We start from the raw sequence: 18,834 nt of genomic DNA, 5'->3' as shown, positions 1-18,834 counted from the left end.
ATTTGCCATATTTATATCCCGCCCTTCTCATGCCAAAGGGGACCCAGAGCAGCGCATATAGAGGCACAATTCGATGCCATACAACATATATCTGGCAAATAAAACATATACATTAAACACTCTTGTCCTGGTCCTAAGCATTTCGGACAAGGAGTACTCAACCTGTACTATCATATCTTGACAACCACCTACTGCCAAAAATCTCTGTAGTTTTTGTCACTCACTTCATGGCTGATGAATGTATGAGGACATTTGAACTGAAAATTCTGGTTTTATCATTATTTAATTCAGTAGTTCCCAAACTTTGGTCCTCCAGGTGTTTTGGACTTCAGCTCCCACAATTCCTAACAGCCACTAAGCTGGCTGGGATTTCTGGGAGTGGAATTCCAGAACACCAGGAGAGCCAAAGGTAGGGAACAACTGATTTAAAGGGGCAAGGATTCAGGCTCTCTTTTTGTTAATACCACTGATTGTTTTTCTCTGTGTGGTGATATTTTTAGAGAGCTGTGTTAAATCTGAGTTCTTTGTCTGAAATAACTTTTCTTTACCTCCAATAATTCTAGGACACTTGCACACTGCACAATTATAGCATTGAGATTCCACTTTAACTGCCATGGCTGCATCCTGAGGTTTGTGGTTGGCTAAGGCAAGTAGTCTCTCTCCACTAAATGCCATTTCCTAAACTGCTAAAACAAGGATTCAATTGGATGGATCTATGACACTAGTGCAGGCATGGGCACACTTCGGCCCTCCAGGTGTTAGGAATTGTGGAAGTTGAAGTCAAAAACACCTGGAGGGCTGAAGTTTAGCCATGCTTGCACTAGTGGAATCAAAGTGCTATAATTCTGCGGTGCTTAAAATAGATGGTATGTTGTTATATTGATAGTCACGAGGGGGCAGTCATTAGACAGAGTTTAGAACTTCCTGTCCTTTTATTAAGGACAGGCCATACAGTTTCTGCCTAGCTTCCTGCTCTGTCTTGCAGGTCTTTCCGGGGCTGATCATCAGCTTCATTCAAAAGCCTGAGGGGTCTCATTTGGACCTTTGTAGCCAGTTTATTGTCTTGTCAGATGTTTCCACTTATTTGTAAATGTTATGGTAAAGTATGAGTGTGGCAAAATCACACCATAGTGATGAATCAGAAAGCAGGAATTTGCCACAGCTTTCTATTTGCATCCCTGCCAGTGCATATTTCTCATTCCTTGCCCTATTCATCAGGTATGCCTTGAATTACAAAGCAACAATACTGACAGGGTACAAAAGCAAATAAACGTGTTATGTGCAATGTAGTGCTTTCCTTGCAGAAGTTGTTCCTACCATTTTAAATACATTGTAACCCACCTTGAGTCCCTTTATTGAGAGAAACATAGGGTAGGTAAAGGTAAAGGTTTTCCCCTGACATTAAGTCTAGTTGTGCCTGACTCTGGGGATTGGTGCTCATCTCCACTTCTAAACCGAAGAGCCGGTGTTGTCCATAGACACCTCCAAGGTCATATGGCTGGCATGGCTGCATGGAGCACCGTTACCTTCCCGCCGGAGCGGTACCTATTGATCTACTCACATTTGCATTTTCACACTGCTAGATTGGCAGAAGCTCATTCCGCTCCCTGTATAAATGAAAATAATAATAAAACAGCACCAACAACAATTGTAACACCAGCCATGCCAGGAAAACCTGTAACAGATACCTTTTGGGTTGCATATGCAAGCATCCCCAGAATATGGCTCCTTTCATCTTTCAATTTATTTATTCATTTATTTACAGCATTTATATTCCGCCCTTCTCACCCCGAAGGGGACTCAGGGCGGATCACATTACACATATAGGCAAACATTCAATGCCTTTTAACATAGAACAAAGACAAACAAACATAGGCTCCAAGCGGCCTCGAACTCATGTCAGAGTGATTCATTGCAGTTAATTGCAGCTGGCTTGCTCTCCCGCCTGCGCCACAGCCCGAGCCCATCTACACTGGCATATAAAATCCAGATTATCTGCTTTGAATTGGATTGTATGACTGAGGGTCCTTCCAGACAGGCCCTATATCCAGAATCCAATACAAGGTTTTCTATTTTATCCCAGATTATCTGGCAATGCAGACTCCTATGATCCAGTTTAAAGCAGAAAACCTGGGGTCAGATACTGGGATATAGGACCTGTCTGGAAGGTCCCTGTGTAGATTCATATAATCCAGTTCAAAGCAGATAATCTGGATTTTATATGGCAATGTAGATGAAGCCAAAGTCAGGAATAAGGTTGGGGAAAGTTACTGGGGGAATGAGAGTACAGTATTCAGGATCCTCAGCCAGGAAGGCCAATGTCATGTTGCTTGGGTGATTTGTGGACTTCTTGTCTAAAAAATTAGCTTTTCCACCCTCTGTAAGCAAGAACTGTAAAATTTAATAAAGACACACTTACCATCCCACGAGCAGCTTCCCTGTTGCCATTGTGGCTAAGAATGATTTCATCATTGACCATGTAAATTCCCAGAGCCAGATAAATGAATGAATAAATAAACATCCCCTATCAATGGCAATTTGCAATTTCCTTCTATGAAACAATTCCTCATACACCCAGGGAACAATTACAGGTCTGTGCCTTCAAGCCGTTTGTTGAATTATGGTGAACTCATTAATTTCATAGGGTTTTTTTTAGGCAAGGGGGTGATTTTGCCAGGTCCTGCTTATGAAACATAGCCCATAGCACCCGGCATCCATTGACAGCTCCCCGTCAAAGTACTAACCAGGGATGATCCTGCCTGGTTTCCAAGATTAGATGGGAACTGGTGCCTTTAGGGTATTTAGGCCCCTTTGTAATTACATATTCTCCCATATATAAGCCCTGTCTGATGGTAGAAAATCTTCCAATCAAGAATAACTCTGTGGAATCACTGGGTTGCTGTGAATTATCCGGGGTGTACGGCCTTGTTCCAGAAGCATTCTCTCCTGACATTTCACCCACATCTATCTAGGAGACCCCGGTGGAGTAGTGGGCTAAAGCCTTGTGACTTGAAGGTTGGGTTGCTGACCTGAAGGCTGCCAGGTTCGAATCCCACCCGGGAGAGTGCAGATGAGCTCCCTCTATTAGCTCCAGCTCCATGCGGAGATATGAGAGAAGCCTCCCACAAGGATGGTAAAAACATCAAAAACATCCGGGTGTCCCCTGAGCAACGTCCTTGCAGACAGCCAATTCTCTCACTCCAGGAGCGACTCAAGTTGCTCCTGACACAGAAATAAAACCCCACATCTATGGCAGGCATCCTCAGAGGTTGTGAGGTCTGTTGGAAATTAGGCAAGTAGGATTTATATATCTGTGGAAACTCCAGGATGGGAGAAAGAACTCTTGTCTGCTTGAGGCAAGTGTGAATGTTGCAATTGGCTACCTTGATTAGATTTGAATAGCCTTGTAGCTTCAAAGCCTGGCTGCTTCCTGCCTGGGGGAATCCTTCGTTGGGATGTGTCAGCTGGCTCTGATTGTTTCCTGCCTGGAATTCTCCCATTTTCTGAGTGTTGTTCTTTATTTAATGTCCTGATTTTAGAGTTTTTTTGATACTGGTAGCCAGATATTGTTCATTTTCATCGTTTCCTCCTTTCTGTTGAAATTGTCCAGATGTGGGTGAAACGTCAGGAGAGAATGCCATACAGTCCAGAAAATTCACAGCAACTCAATAATATATCTGTTATAACTGAAAGTATAGCCTTGCATGGCAAGGGATTTGTACTTTATTTTATTTAAGGAGTAAAAGAATTACTGGATCTAATTTCGTTCACCATTATGTTTATAATATACCGGTTCCATTAAAGATGTTTGTCAATGCAGTTGGGGTTATGGAGCCAAATAATTTCACATCTTCTTGAATTCATTATTATTTGTCAAAGCCTGAAATGGAAATCTTAGCACTCCTACCCTCCCTTTTAGCATATGTTAAGGCTTCAGAGAGATTTATTTTGAAAACACATCTTGAACAACTTTAAAAAATCTGAAGGGGACAGTTTGGTTGAGAGGTTCAAAGCTCAGCAGTTTAAAAGAACTTGTCCATAAATAATAATAAAATGAATTTCCATAAGATGGCACTAGAGAGGCAAGAAAAAACACTTGAACTGATTTTCTACAACATTATCTGTTTTTGTGTTTCCTTCTCTTTGCTCTTTATTTATATTCTTCCACACTTGTCTTGTAGGCCTTACATCCTCTTCTTAAAGTAGACAGATTCAAAATAGACATCATAAATTTGTCAAATTCTTTGTATGGAATCTGTGGGTTGTTGTGAGTTTTCCGGGCTGTATGGCCATGTTCCAGAAGCATTCTCTCCTGACGTTTTCCCCAGGGAGGCTTATATATCTGTGGAAGGTCCAGGGTGGGAGAAAGAACTCTTGTCTGTGGAGGCCAGTGTGGCAACACATTTGTATGGAATTGATAAATAATAACTATCATACGAGAAGGAAGAATGGAAAAATATTGTAATAGGAAGGAAGAACAGAACTGCACAAAACTGTCTCTAACCCAAAGGATGGGAAGTCACTACAACGGACTTCTAAGCTGAAGGGAGGGAATGGCACAGTCAAGTTCAATCACTTTATACAAGATGGAAGGAAATATTGCATTGGACCAGAGACTGTGGAATGACCTGCCGGAAAAGATCAGACAGCTAAATGAGCTGTTTGGAATTTATTACACATCTGAAGACCTATCTCTTCCAGCAGACCTACCCAGTCAGTTTTAATCGTAAATTTTAAACTTGCCTCTTGTTCTTTATTTTTAATATGTACTTTGTAGAAATACATTTTAATATGTGTATTTCATAGAATGCGTGTTAAAGCGCTGAGCTATTGAACTTGTGGACTGAAAGGTTACAGGTTTGAATTCAGGGAGTGGAGTGAGTGCCCACTGTTAGCCCCAGCTTCTGCCAACTTAGCAGTTTGAAAACATGCAAATGTGAGTAGATCAATAGGTACTGCTCTGGAGGGAAGGTAACAGTGCTCCATGCAGTCATGCCGGCCACATGACCTTGGAGGTGTCTATGGACAAAGCCGGCTCTTTGGCTTAGAAATGGAGATGACACCAACCCCCAGAGTCAGACACAACTGGACTTAATGTCAGAGGAAAACCTTTTTTAAAAACCTTGTGATAATAATGCATTTTTCGCTATGCTGTAACCTGTCTCAAGCCACGAGGAAAAGTGCGTAATAATAATAATAATAATAATAATAATAATAATAATAATAATAATAATGTATCTATGCATGCATATAGACTTTTATTAATTTTTTTGATAAATGTGCACATTTAGAAATAAAATAGTAACTTGCAAAGTAGACATTATAACTTTATAAACACTTAAGTTCGTTCTCCTTTGTTTTAAGTGGACTTTTGACTGTCTACTTTTTAAAGTTACATCACAACCTGGGATAGTTAGATTTTTTTTCCTGTTTTCTTCAATTACTAGTTGTGTTACGTTTGTGGCTGGAGCCTCCGATGGCTCAGTGTTTTAAAGCACTGAGCTGCTCAACTTGCAGACCGAAAGGTCCCAGGTTCAAATCCGGGGAACGGAGTGAGCGCCCGCTGTTAGCTCCAGCTTCTGCCAACCTAGCAGTTCGAAAACATGCAAATGTGAGTAGATCAATAGGTACCACTCCAGTGGGAAGGTATTCTGGGTTATATGGCTGTGTGGAAGGGCCCTTAGACATGGAAATCCATCCAGGCCATCTCCACACAGCTGAATAAAATCCCATCTGCTTTGAACTGGAATATATGGCAGTGTGGACTCAGATAGCCCAGTTCAAAGCAGATACTGTGGGATTTTCTGTTTTGATATTCTGGGATATATGGCTGTGTGGAAGGGCCCTTGGCCTCAGGAAAAAGCAGGGGCAAATCGTGTCAAGAAAATTTCTTAGACTCACTATGAAATACGAAGCAATTTGAAGACAAACAACCAGAACAACTGTGCTGCTTTGAATAATTTAAATAAACATTATTGATATATATAATGATATATAATGCTGTTATTTATTCATAATATAAAGATATTGTATGAAGGAAGTAGTATAAAGGGCCTTTGACCCATTAAAGGTGACAGACCTTGCCAGAAGTCTCTCTCTTTCTTCTCCTGGAAAGAATTTTGCTCAAAAATAACACACCAGTGAACCCGATAGTTACTGTTTGCATCTAGATAGCTTCCCTTTGTCATAAAAGTGAAGCAATCCTGACCATGTTAAGGATGAGTCAAGAACCTGAGTATTTTTCTCTGCTTTCTTAGGGCCCTTCCACACAGCCATATAACACAGAATACCAAGGCAGATAATCCAAAGTATCTGCTTTGAACTGGATTATCTGAGTCCACAGTACCATATAATCTAGTTCAATGTGGATTTTATACAGCTGTGTGGAAGGGGCTCTAGTGTGAAAAAGCTGACTTGAAGAATGTGACTGTTGTTTTCATAGAATCTTAGCATTGGGAGGGAACACAAAGGCCATCTAGTCTAACCCCTATCATGCAGGAATACACAATTACAGTACTCCTAAGGGAATTGCAGCACTTCAAGCAGCCCTATCAAACATAGCCAAAGGAGCTGTCATGGCGCAGTGGGTTAAACCCTTGTGCCAGCTGAACTGCTGACCTGAAGGTTGGATTGCTGACCTGAAGGTTGCCAGTTCGAATCTATGAGATGGGGTGAGCTCCCGTCTGTCAGCTCTAGCTTGCGGGGACACGAGAGAAGCCTCCCAGCTAACACATCCGGGTGTCCCCAGGCAATATCTCTGTAGATGGCCAATTCTCTCACACCAGAAGCTACTTCATAGAATCATAGAATCATAGAATAGTAGAGTTGGAAGAGACCTCATGGGCCATCAAGTCCAACCCCCCGCTAAGAAGCAGGAAATCGCATTCGAAACACCCCCGACAGATGGCCATCCAGCCTCTGCTTAAAAGCCTCCAAAGAAGGAGCCTCCACCACAATCTGGGGCAGAGAGTTCCACTGTCGAACAACTCTCACAGTGAGGAAGTTCTTCCTGATGTTCAGGTGGAATCTCCTTTCCTGTATTTTGAAGCCATTGTTTCGTGTCCTAGTCTGCAGGGCAGCAGAAAACAAGCTTGCTCCCTCCTCCCTATGACTTCCCTTCACGTATTTGTACATGACTATCATGTCTCCTCTCAGCCTTCTCTTCTGCAGGCTAAACATGCCCAGCTCTCTAAGCCGCTCCTCATAGGGCTTGTTCTCCAGACCTTTGATCATTTTAGTTGCCCTCCTCTGGATGCTTTCCAGCTTGTCAACATCTCCCTTCAATTGCGGTGCCCAAAATTAGACACAGTATTCCAAGTGTGGTCTGACCAAGGCAGAATAGAGGGGGAGCATGACTTCCCTGGATCTAGACGCTATACCCCTATTGATGCAACTTGCAACTTGTAGTGTTTTCTCAAGTTGCTTCTGACATGATAAAAAAATTAAGCATAGCCAATGTGGGAAAATTGTAGTTGTAGTCCTATTTTAAATGGAAAGCATACAGCCATCCAGATGTTGTAGGACTTGAAGTCCCACCGTCTTTCACTATTAGCTAGGGCTATCGGAGATCTACATGATTCCTACCCATATGGCATGGATTCTATGCTGTAGAAAGTAACACACCAGAAAGTGGGAATACAATATTGTAGGTAGCTAAATGTACATTGAGAAATGAAGACCGCTGTATCTTCCAGTTTCAATGTATTCAGATCCAGTAGACATACATAGTGAACACCACTATGGTGAATGGTATTGGAGTGCAGTTATGCAGCTATGACTGGGAATTTGGTTGTTTGATCAAACACCATGTCATTCTAAAAGAAATGGGAGTCAGCTTCCCCATTCAAGTAGTTCAGGACTAGAAGCTTCATTGTGACACAGAATTCTAATATCTGAATTGAGGGGTATGTGTTATTTTAATACAACAGTCGGGGAGTAAATATAAAGTTGCAAGTACATACAAACACCACCATTTGTCAGTGTAGCTTCCATTCTGAATCTGTATTCTAAGATCATCAATTAAATTGTATATGTCCATTGTCTCCAACAAGAGAGGGTGCATCTACACTGTAGAATTAGTGCAGTTTGGCAGCAATTGAACTTCAACAACAACAACAACAACAACTTCTTAATTTTTGTATCCCGCCTCCATCTCCCCGAAGGGACTTGGAGCAGCTTACATGGGGACAAGCCCGATCAATGTGATAGAATGATTGGAGTTATTGTATTAGCAGATCTTTAATCTTCTCTGGCCAAAAGTGCTGGTGTCGCACCAAAATACAAACTCCAGGATTCCATAGCATTGAGTGAAGGCAGTTCATATGGTGTCAAACTGCATTAAATCTACAATACAGATGCACCCCAAGCAAATTCTGGGTATCCATTTGGACCCTCAACTGTTCCTTTAAAAAATGCCTGGCCCAGGGCATGTTACACCTTCTTCTTTTTCTAGAATGAGAGCAGGACTTCATTGCTTTTGTTGTTGTTTCCATGCAGACAACTCTGATGCTCTAGCTAGCATTTTTAACTGAAACTTGGTGGGCATAAACCAGCTGGTGAGACTTTTCACAGCAAAGAGATAAACAACACCTGCTAATGTTTGTGCTTCAAGTACTTTAAAGGTACAGGCTACAAAGAGCAGTGGGGGGAAATGGGCAACCACATAGCAGGCATGCTCCTAAAGCATGCTATTTCTGCTATATAGGATATGTTTTGAAGGATGCCAGGAACCATGACTTCTACTTGGAAGCTTGGTTTTACCATCTGGGTAGAGGGAAGGGGCTGTCTATTTTAAAAGTTGTTGTTGTCTGGAGATGTGCCCCAGGGAGGGTATCAGCTTCCCTTTCATTCTCCCACAATCACTGATCCAGGTAATTGTTATTGCTGAATATGTTTCAGTTCCTTCTACTTCAAAATAAATTCTTTGAAAAATCAAATGTTGTAATAAACATGTTTCAAGCTTTTGCTGTGCAAAATCTATTTATTTATTTATTTGCAGTATTTATATTCCGCCCTTCTCACCCCGAAGAGGACTCGGGGCGGATCACAATGTACATATACATGGCAAACATTCAATGCCATTAGACATACAACACACAGACAGAGACAGAGTCAAAGACACAGAGGCAATTTAACATTTTCCAGCTTTCAGCTTCCAGGGAGTATGCTCGATTCCGGCCACAGGGGGAGCTGCTGTTTTATCATCCATTGTGACACCAAGTCCTTGATGGATTACTTCCTCATTCTTCCACACGCTGCTGGACGATTTTTATGGAGTCATAAATTAGTTAAATTAGCCTCCCCGCATAAGCGGTACCTAAATTTCCTACTTGATAGATGCAACTATCTTTCAGGTTGCTTAGGTCAACAGCGAGCTAGGCTATTTTTAATGGTCGGGCACTCAATCCAACCTGAGCTGGTTTGAACTCATGACCTCTTGGTCAATAGGGATTTATTGCAGCTGGCTGCACCATAGCCCGCCTCACTGAAACTAAGCCTACACCTGACTTACCTCAAGTACACTTTGAATAGCAAGAAAGAGGAAGGTGTAGCTCTGTGGGTGTTGTTGGATTGGCTATGCTGCTTAGGGCTGATGTCAGTTGAAGACTAGGAACATCTAAACTCACAAGGTCCCCCATCCCACTGGGCTGGGGCAGGATCAGATTGCTGTTTAACATTACTTAAAAGCCATCCATTTCATGTGCCAGACAGGCTGCAGATTGGTTAAAGAAATCTAGTCAATTTTGTTTCTGTCATTTGGGGATATCAGAAAGGCTTCTTCTCCCTTTTTTCTCAGCAGCAAACAGGCCTCAAAATAGCATGCCTCTCCGAGTACACCGCTCTCTTTTCCAGCAGTACTCAGTACTGAAAAAATTGTCCAAACTGGTTCTGCAGCATCAGAATAGAAACAGTATCGAATCAAATCCCCACCTTAGTACAGGCATGGACAAACCTAGGCCCTCCAGGTGTTTTGGACTTCAACTTCCACAATTCCTATCAGCCGGTAGGCTGTTAAGAATTGTGGGAGTTGAAGTCCAAAACACCTGGAGGCCCCAAGTTTGCCCATGCTTGCTCTATAGAGTAGACCTTTGGTTAACTAAAAAGGGGTTCTCTATTTTGTGTCAGGGAGGCAAATCTTTGAGATCAATAGGCAAGCCTTCACACTGTCCACCTTTCGCAAGGACTTAAAGACCTGGATGTTCAAACAAGTTTTTGAGAACTCCTAGTCCCCTAGTTGTTATGTGCAACTGTTACGCTCTCTTGCATTTCACTCCATGCCCTCGTCCCATGGCTGCACATTTCCACTTTGATCCTTTGCACTTATCCCATTCCCTTACCCATTGTTTACAGCCTGGTCATGTTTACAGTTGCTTACCGCCAGATGAATGCTGCTTTAATTGAGTTTTAAATTGTTGTTTTATATGCTTATTGTTTTATTGAATTGCATTTTATATTGTGTTTTATTTTATGCTCTGTTCTTAGGTACTTTAGTGCCATATGTAAGCTGCCCTGAGTCCCTTCGGGAAGATGGGGGTGGGATATAAGTTATTATTATTATTGTAATATCCAATGATATAAATTGGCATCCAATACTAATAAAACCAGGGATGCATAGATACTGCACATTTATAGCAGTGATACTGCTTTAACTACCACAATCAGATCCTATGTAATACCAAGATCTGGAGTTTGATAATGTATTAAGAATTATAACCTCCAGCCCTCATCCATGGGTACACTCTAACAGTTTTCCAGCAAAGCGCTCAAAGTCCATGTGAAACTATGAATCCCAGGATTCCAAAAAATAGGGTAGAGGTAGTTTTAAAATGGTGTTAAATTGCTATACATGTTTAACGTTTTGCAGGACTCCTTTCACACTACCTAGTTATAACATTATGATTCTACTTTAACTGCTGTGGTTCCATCTTATGAAATCATGGGATTTGCAGTTTAGAGAGGCAGACTTTGGACTTTTCAATCAGACAGCTGCTATAGTCCCAAAACTACAAAATTCCACATGAAACTGCTATGACAGTTAAAATGGAATCAATGTGCTCTAGCTTTGTAGAATGAAAGGACCCAATATTCGCAGGAATAATGGGGAACTGCAGGAAGGAAGAAGGACACTGTTTCTAGCAGAAGCAAAACACAACAAAAGCAGAAACATTATAAGCTTCCTGGTGTGTCTTACACATTGCTTTAGTCACAGAGATACCATCTCTCCCTCCCCCCTTTGTCTCACACCTTGGTCTTTGCACACTTGATTAAACTTTCTCCAGCTGTAAAGTGCCCAACAAGTTCATACGCTCAACCACCTGACCAGCCAAGGGGTACAACATAAACATGTTTATATTAAAAACAAGAGTGCCCCATACCCACATGCCTATGCATATTTACTGTGTAACTTATATGAGCTGCTTGTTTACAGCCAGGGTATATATATATTATAAAACTGGTCCATCAGGACATGAGTTATTCACTTTCCCTAAATTCTCCATTGTGATCTTTTTACTTTTGCAACTTCCTTCTCAGCCCCTAATCTGTCCATCACATTCCTGTTTTGTCAATGTCCCATCTTTTGCACTGACCTTTTTTTATCTGCAGCCATTAGTAGGTGACAATGTTCTGCTGTGTGTCACTTTCTGAATTCTGTTCATATGTTTCCTGCTACTGAAAACACAGGATCAAGCTAGAGAGCTTTTCCTATTCTGTTAGTTGGTTGGCAGTGCTTCATTCTTACCTAATCTGTCCTAATGCCACTGTTAATATAGAGTGCCTTCATGTTGGGGCTCTGTTATTCTCATTGTGTGCCTTCAGGTTGTTGCTGACCCATGGTGACATTAAGGCCACCCTATCATGGGGTTTTCTGGACTACATAATTTACCCACAGTCAGCCAGTGGCTGATCCAGGAATCGAACCCTGTTCCTCAGAGTCATAGTCCAGTGATCAAACCACTGCACCATGTTGGCTCCCCACCAAAGCACCGCTTCTCTAAAGTCATCTGAAAGCAACATCAAAATAAGTGTTCTTTAGGCCACTTGATAAAAAACTACACTGGGTACATAAAAAGCCGTCTCAGTGTGCAACTACTCTGTCAAATTAATGCATTATGACACCATTTTAATTGCCATGTCTCAATGTTATGGAATCATGGGAGCTGTAGCCTTCTCTCACCAAATTACAGTTCCCAAGATTCTATAACATTGAGTTGTAGCAGTTCAAGTGGTATCAAACTGCATTAATTCTACAGTGTAGACCAAACACACCCTTACACCAAGTTAGACCACTGGTCCATCTATGATACTGTTGACATTGATTGGCATCACTTTGCAAAGTTCTGGAAAGGATCATTTCCTTGCCCTACCTGGAGATGCCAAGGATTGAACCCAGGGCTTTCCACATGCAAAGCATAAGCTTTGTTCTGAACTGCAGCCCTTCCTTTCCACTGGGACGATCCTTGTACCAGGTTTGTTCAGAAGTAAATCCCATTCAGCAATAGGCCCTGTAGCTTTAATTGGATATTTCTGGCTCTAATTGCTTCCTGTTCAGCATGGCCTTAGGACAAACTAATGAATTATTAATATTTTCCTTTAATCCCACTGTAAGATGTTGGTTCCTGTTCCTTGTGGGTGTGGCCTCTTAATTACTATTTCCCCCATCCTTTAATTGTGAAATGCACTAGTTGGAGGCAATCATTATGTATGTAATAAAACTCCTTATCATTTATTTTTGGGTGGTAATTCAAGAAATCTTAATTAAACAATGCTTTTTTCAATTAATTAAGTTTGCAGAATTGTATATGCATAAAATTAAGTTTTCTAACTTAAATTTACATTGGTAGGGGATTGTGCTAGATGGAACATTTTCCTTCCACCTCTACACTTTTGAGCATCCTTGATTTTTCCTACTTTCTCCATATTTTGGGATCAAAGTCTTGTCCACCTTTATATACAGACAAAGTTTATGATCCAGCAGCCATGTTGTGATATTAGTTTACCTTAGCAACTAGTATTCAAAAACTGTAGGCTAGAGATACTAGACAGGTAAATAATATTAATTAATATTAGTCTTTATTTGTAGACCACCCTATTTCCCCAGAGGAACTCAGGGCAGTTTCCAACATATATGGCAAACATTCAATGCCAGCAAAAAGACATATAACAGATTACATCAAAACTTGGCATATAAAAAAAATAGAATATTCTGACCTGGAATAAAGCACCTTCTAATGTACTACTTCAGTAGAGTTTCAATGACACCTTAACTGCCTATTGGCTGAAGTACATGGAAATATGCCTTGGAAGATCATTGTGGTGGACAACAATTGCAATTTCAAAGCCCACACATGCTCTGTGTGCTTTCCCCATATCACCAGGCATTTTCTTTGCATCTTATTAGGGTCCACATCTCCATCGCCAGAGCATTAGAGGTTTGCTTTCTTGTTGGGTCAGCATACCAACTCTATATTCTAACGCCTTTGATGGCAAGGTGGGAAAGACCAGGCTGGAGTCTGTGTCATCCTGCCTATGTCTTCTACTTTGTGGTTCTGTTAGATTGTAGCACATCTTCCACGATCCTTCTCTATCAGGAGTACTAACAAGTAGTTAGTTTGCTGGTGGAGATGTCCAGTTCATCATAGGTTGGATCTATACTGATATATAATGCAGTTCCAACAGCATTATACAGCAGTGCAGAACTATCCATAGACAATATTTTACACAATCAAAAAGAACTTTATTTAATTTAGTAACACTTCACCTTTATTAGCAGTGGTGGGAAATCTTACCATTTTGAATTGCAGCTCACAGAATCCCCTAGCCAACATGACCACAGGGAGATGCAGCAATCTAAAAATAACTTCTACAACATATGTTCATAACTATAATTATAGCACAGTTGATACTCACTCTGAATGACTCACTGGTGGCCTCTAATGATCTCACACCAGGGACTGAATTACACCCAGGCTCTTGTTAGTTCACAATTGACAAAGGGTTGGGTTTCCCGTAACAAATTCTGGACTCTTGGCACAAAAGTATCTAGTGGAATAAGACTCCAAAGATCAGAAATGTTGGAGATGGATTTAAGTAGATGTGAAAAAGAAGATAGCAGCCCCAGCTAAGAAGCAGAGCCACTTTGCTTTTCAGAGATACATGGCATGACACATATAAACCCAACAGGTGCAGGCATGTGTGCAAGCAGTGAAAAGGAAAATTGCAGCAACATCACCAACTTTAATTGTGCTGGTAATAGTAAAACTACCCATTTTAAAAGCAACCCAAAATATCTTGCATAGGATCTCCATTCTGGCTGATGCTTTTAGACTTGTATTTAGAGATAAAGTAAAAAGGTAAAGGTTTCCTCTTGACATTAAGTCTAATCGAGTCCAACTCTGGAAGGTAGTGATTATCTCCATTTCTAAGCTGAAGAGCCAGTGTTGTCCGTAGATGTGGCCGGCATGACTGCATGGAGAGCCATTACATTTCTGTCAAAGTGGTACCTATTGATCTACTCACATTTGTATGTTTTCGAATTGCTAGGTTGGTAGAAGCTAGGGCTAATAGCGGGAGCGCACCCTGCTCCCCGGATTAGAACTGCGGACCTTTTGGTCAGCAAGTTCAGCAGCTCAGCTGTTTAATCTGCTGCGCCACCGGGGGCTCCAGAGATACACCATGATCCCCAAATCGACATAGTTGATTTCCATAGTTTCACTTACCTCCAAAAACTACTCCCCATATTTTTCCAACTCAAGTATAATCAAAATCAGCAGCGGCCCTAGGTTTTTTCACTATGTATGCAAACCTAGGGCCGCGCCCCCCCCCCCAAATCACGCCCCCCCCCAACTTACTGGTGGTGGCAGCGACAACGTCCTCTCCAGAGAATAGCGAGAATAGCAAGGACTTTCTTTTTCCGCGGCGAGCGACCCAATGGTCGCCACCGCCACCACCACCGGGAGAGCGCCCAGCAAGGGCTGTGCCCAAAGCGCCAGCTTCAAGGGCTTCCATAACGAACCAGCCCTGGTCAAAATATAGGATTTGCTACTATCTATGATTTTAGGTATCCACAGGGTGGTAGTGAGTTAAACTCTTGTGCTGTCAGGACTGATGACTTGAAGGTTGGGTTGCTGACCTGAAGTATGCCGGTTCGAATCCAACTCAGGGAGAGTGCGGATGAGCTCCCTCTATCAGCTCCAACTCCATGTGGGGACATGAGAGAAGCCTCCCACAAGGATGGTAAAAATGTCAAAAACATCTGGGCATCCCCTGGGCAACGTCCTTATAGATGGCCAATTCTCTCACACCAGAAGCAGACTGGCACAATTATGCTAAGGAAAAGAAGTGCAATATCGAGGGTGCTCCATTCAATATGTATTCAATATCGACGATAACACAACTGTAGTGAAATAGTGGGTTTGTGTGATAAAATCCTGAGTTACATTATGCTAATGAGGGATAATCTCACTCTTTTCAAGTTTAATTACAACTTTTAATTAGTTTTATAATGAGGGAAGAGTGGCCTCATCAAATGGTGGTGGAGGAATATCACATGGCGTAAGTGCTGGCTCATGCTTTGTGTTCATTCTTGTGGCTGTTGAACTGATGAGAAAGAGATGGGATTTATGGCATTCCGAATGTTGAAAAAATAATAACTAAAAAGACATATCTACATTTGAGAAACAGGAAATCAAGAATAACTTTTAAAGATGGTAACAATAGCAGTAACAACAGTACCAAGAACCTTATACTTACTGCAACCGATGACTTCCTTAAGGTAACTTTCCAAGTTCTGTCCTTGCCAGAGTTAATGAAAACATTCTCTGGCTGAAGGGATAAGCTTTGGCAAGCAGCCCTGGCTTACATTAAGCCCTGGATGCAGGCTGGGGGTAGAAAGGAGAGAAAGATGTTTAGCAATCCACTTCACACAAATGGCTAGTCATGGGATGTCTTGCACCCATACAGGCTCGTGCACACACTTACACACAGATACATAGAGCCAGATAGGAAGCCGTGGCTTGTGACCAAAGTCAAGTAAACAGAACTACCACTGCTTCTGCAGACAAAACCACAGCACGCAGAGTCCTTACATGGAACATCTCCAGCCCTTTGGCGACTTCCTAGCTCACCTCCCATTGCTAGAGCAAAAGCAAAGGAAGCAACGTCTGGAGAAGCACACACAAAGTTTCAAAGGTCAGCTTGAATACAAGTAACTTAAGCTGGATCTACACTGTCATACAATGCAGTTTGAACTGCATTATATGGGGTCTACTCTACACTGACCATATCATGCAGTTCAAACTGCATTATATAGCCTTGTATATCCAGTCTTGGAGCCCCCGGTGGTGCAATGGATTAAACCACTTAGCTCCTGAACTTGCTGACCGAAAGGTTGGCGGGTCAAATCAGGGGGGCAGAGTGAGCTCCTGCTATTGGACCCAGCTTCTACCAACCTAGCAGTTCAAAAACATGCAAATGTGAGTAGATCAATAGGTACCGCTCCGGTGGGAAGGTAATGGTGCTCCATGCAGTCATACCAGCCACATGACCTTGGACATGCTATGGACAATAGCAGCTCTTTGGCTTAGAAATAGATGAGCACCAACCCCCTAGAGTCGGACACGACTCGACTAGACTTAATGTCAAGGGGAAACCTTTACATTTTATCCAGCCTTAGCTACAGTTCATCTGTGAAATGGGAGTAAAATTTAACCTGGCATTCAAGGTTAACATTCCTCAAGGGAGGGGAAAAATGCAACTGGTATTTTGCAGTAGTGGTGTTTTGAAGCCACACCCTCCAACTGTCCCAGTTTGGAATGAATAGTCCCAATTAATCTTTTGTCATCCTACTTTTGAAATTTCCCAGTTTCCCTCTTTTCTTCTCACCCTTTGCCTACCGTTAACTTCAGTTGCTTCCGGCTCAGTTCAAACACAAAAACGGTTTACACTCAGTTAATTTAGCAGCAGGGAATAGAGTGGACAATGCACAGTCTTGCCCTTCTTAGTAGGCTCAAGGAAAAGAAAAGTGCCCCTAGCTTTTCTGTTCTTCCTTATCAATAACGTTTGACATCTTGGCCATATTCTGATGTTGTTTGGCAACCATATCCTAATTTTCATCTGTGAAATATTCTAGGGTATATGAACCCCTACATACCAGTGGGAGAATAAAGCTGCCATACTTTAAAGGTAAAGGTTTTTCCCTGACATTGTCTAGTCCTGTCCAATTCTGGGGGTTGGTGGTGCTCATCTCCATTTCTAAGCTGAAGAGACTGCATTGTCCGTAGACGTCTCCAAGGTCATGTGGCCGGCATGATGGCATGAAGTATCATTACCTTCCTGCCGGAGTGGTACCTATTAATCTACTCACATTTGCATGTTTTCAAACTGCTAGGTTGGCAGAAGCTGAGGCTAACAGAGGGAGCTCACTCTGCTCCCCGGATTCAAACTGCCAACCTTTCGGTCAGCAAGTTCAGCAGCCCAGTGGTTTAACCCGCTGTGCCACTGGGAGCTCCTTTACTCATCCATAAATCCAACTGAATTCAGTAAGGTTGGCTTTCTCACCTGTTTAAGTACAGGAAAGCACTGTTAGCCTACTGAGTTCAGACATCCAGGGAGACATACATAGGATCACAAAGAACTTTATCATCTCTCTAATTCAAGCCTGGATTATCCAGCCGTTTTTCTACTCCACTTTAAACATTCCTGAGCCCTCAGTACATTTTCCTGGCTAGACGATGTGCTGTATCCTTTATTCTGCACAGCTCAAAGATGTCTTCGTTTCTCACAGACAAAACAAAGTTTCTTGTGTGTAAAGAAACAGTGATGTCAGCAAACAGCATCACTGTATTTTTGGTTTGTTTGTACTGATCATCTCAGCTGGATTTGAGACCTTGCTTGGAAAATGAAACGTGTAGTAAGAAGAGCACAGCACACCAGAAACATGTTTCATTCTGGCCTGCAGCGAATGATATCAAATGACAGAAGGATCAGTCTTATATAAAACTATGTTGCTGTGAGCCAGAACTGGAACTGGAAAAGGCTGGGTTACAGAAGAATTTCATGTGTATCCAAATAGGGCCACTGGTGAGGCAGAAAAGGATATTGTTCTGTTCAAGGGTTCAAGAAGGAAAACATGCTTGTTATGAAAGACTCCACAGGATGATCTTTCAGGAACATGAATAAACACTGTGCAAAAAAAGAGAGGCACCGGTATGGTCTAAAGCCATGCATTTTAGAGAATAACTCCATGTTACTATCAATTTCATAAAGGGTTCTCTTCCCCTCCTATTGCATACTGCAATGATTACTTCCTTTCTTACCAATGGTGAACACTTAGGGTCCCAAAGGAATAAAGAAATGGCAATAACTAACTGCTTGTTAAAGTTTAACTTTTCTTTCTCCTCCTTTTTTCACCTGCTCGACCTGCAAAGCCAAATCACCCAACTGCTTTTGTCCTTGAAAACATACCGGGAAGTGCAGGTTTGCTTCAGTTTTTGTACAGCAAGTTCAGTCACTCCCTTCCAGGAAAACCAGATTCCGCTTCTGCCAAGTCAGTCTTGCTCTTGCTTCATACAGTTCCTGAACAAACAGCTTTGAGTTTCTGCTGTGGTTCTCACTCTCTTTCTCTCTCCTCCCCCCCCCCCCCCCCCACCTTGCAGATGCGAATTGTAAGAAAAATGCTTAAGCAATTATTGCACTGAGAAATGCATAAAGTGATATTCTTGAAAGAAGACAAAACTTTATGTAAGGGTACTGCAGTCTGTTGACAACACCAACAAGTTAAGGAGACAAAAGGAGTGAAAACCTCTGTCGGCATAACAACCAAACACGAAGCTCTCC

General features: G+C 41.9%; 1 long non-coding RNA gene across 1 annotated transcript; it reads right to left on the bottom strand.

Annotated features, from left to right (window-relative positions):
* Positions 1-14,862: 14,862 nt before the first annotated feature.
* Positions 14,863-18,633, bottom strand: LOC103280212 (uncharacterized). Its single transcript, XR_507237.3, has 3 exons — positions 18,463-18,633; positions 15,751-15,878; positions 14,863-15,597 (listed from the first exon to the last, which is right to left on the bottom strand). It is a non-coding gene; the product is annotated as an uncharacterized LOC103280212 (long non-coding RNA).
* Positions 18,634-18,834: the final 201 nt, after the last annotated feature.

The sequence above is a fragment of the Anolis carolinensis genome, chromosome 4 (genome assembly GCF_035594765.1).
Source record: "Anolis carolinensis isolate JA03-04 chromosome 4, rAnoCar3.1.pri, whole genome shotgun sequence".
Taxonomy (NCBI): Eukaryota; Metazoa; Chordata; class Lepidosauria; order Squamata; family Dactyloidae; genus Anolis; species Anolis carolinensis.
The sequence above is the reverse complement of the archived record's forward strand: the minus strand, read 5'-3'. Positions and strand labels throughout refer to the sequence as shown.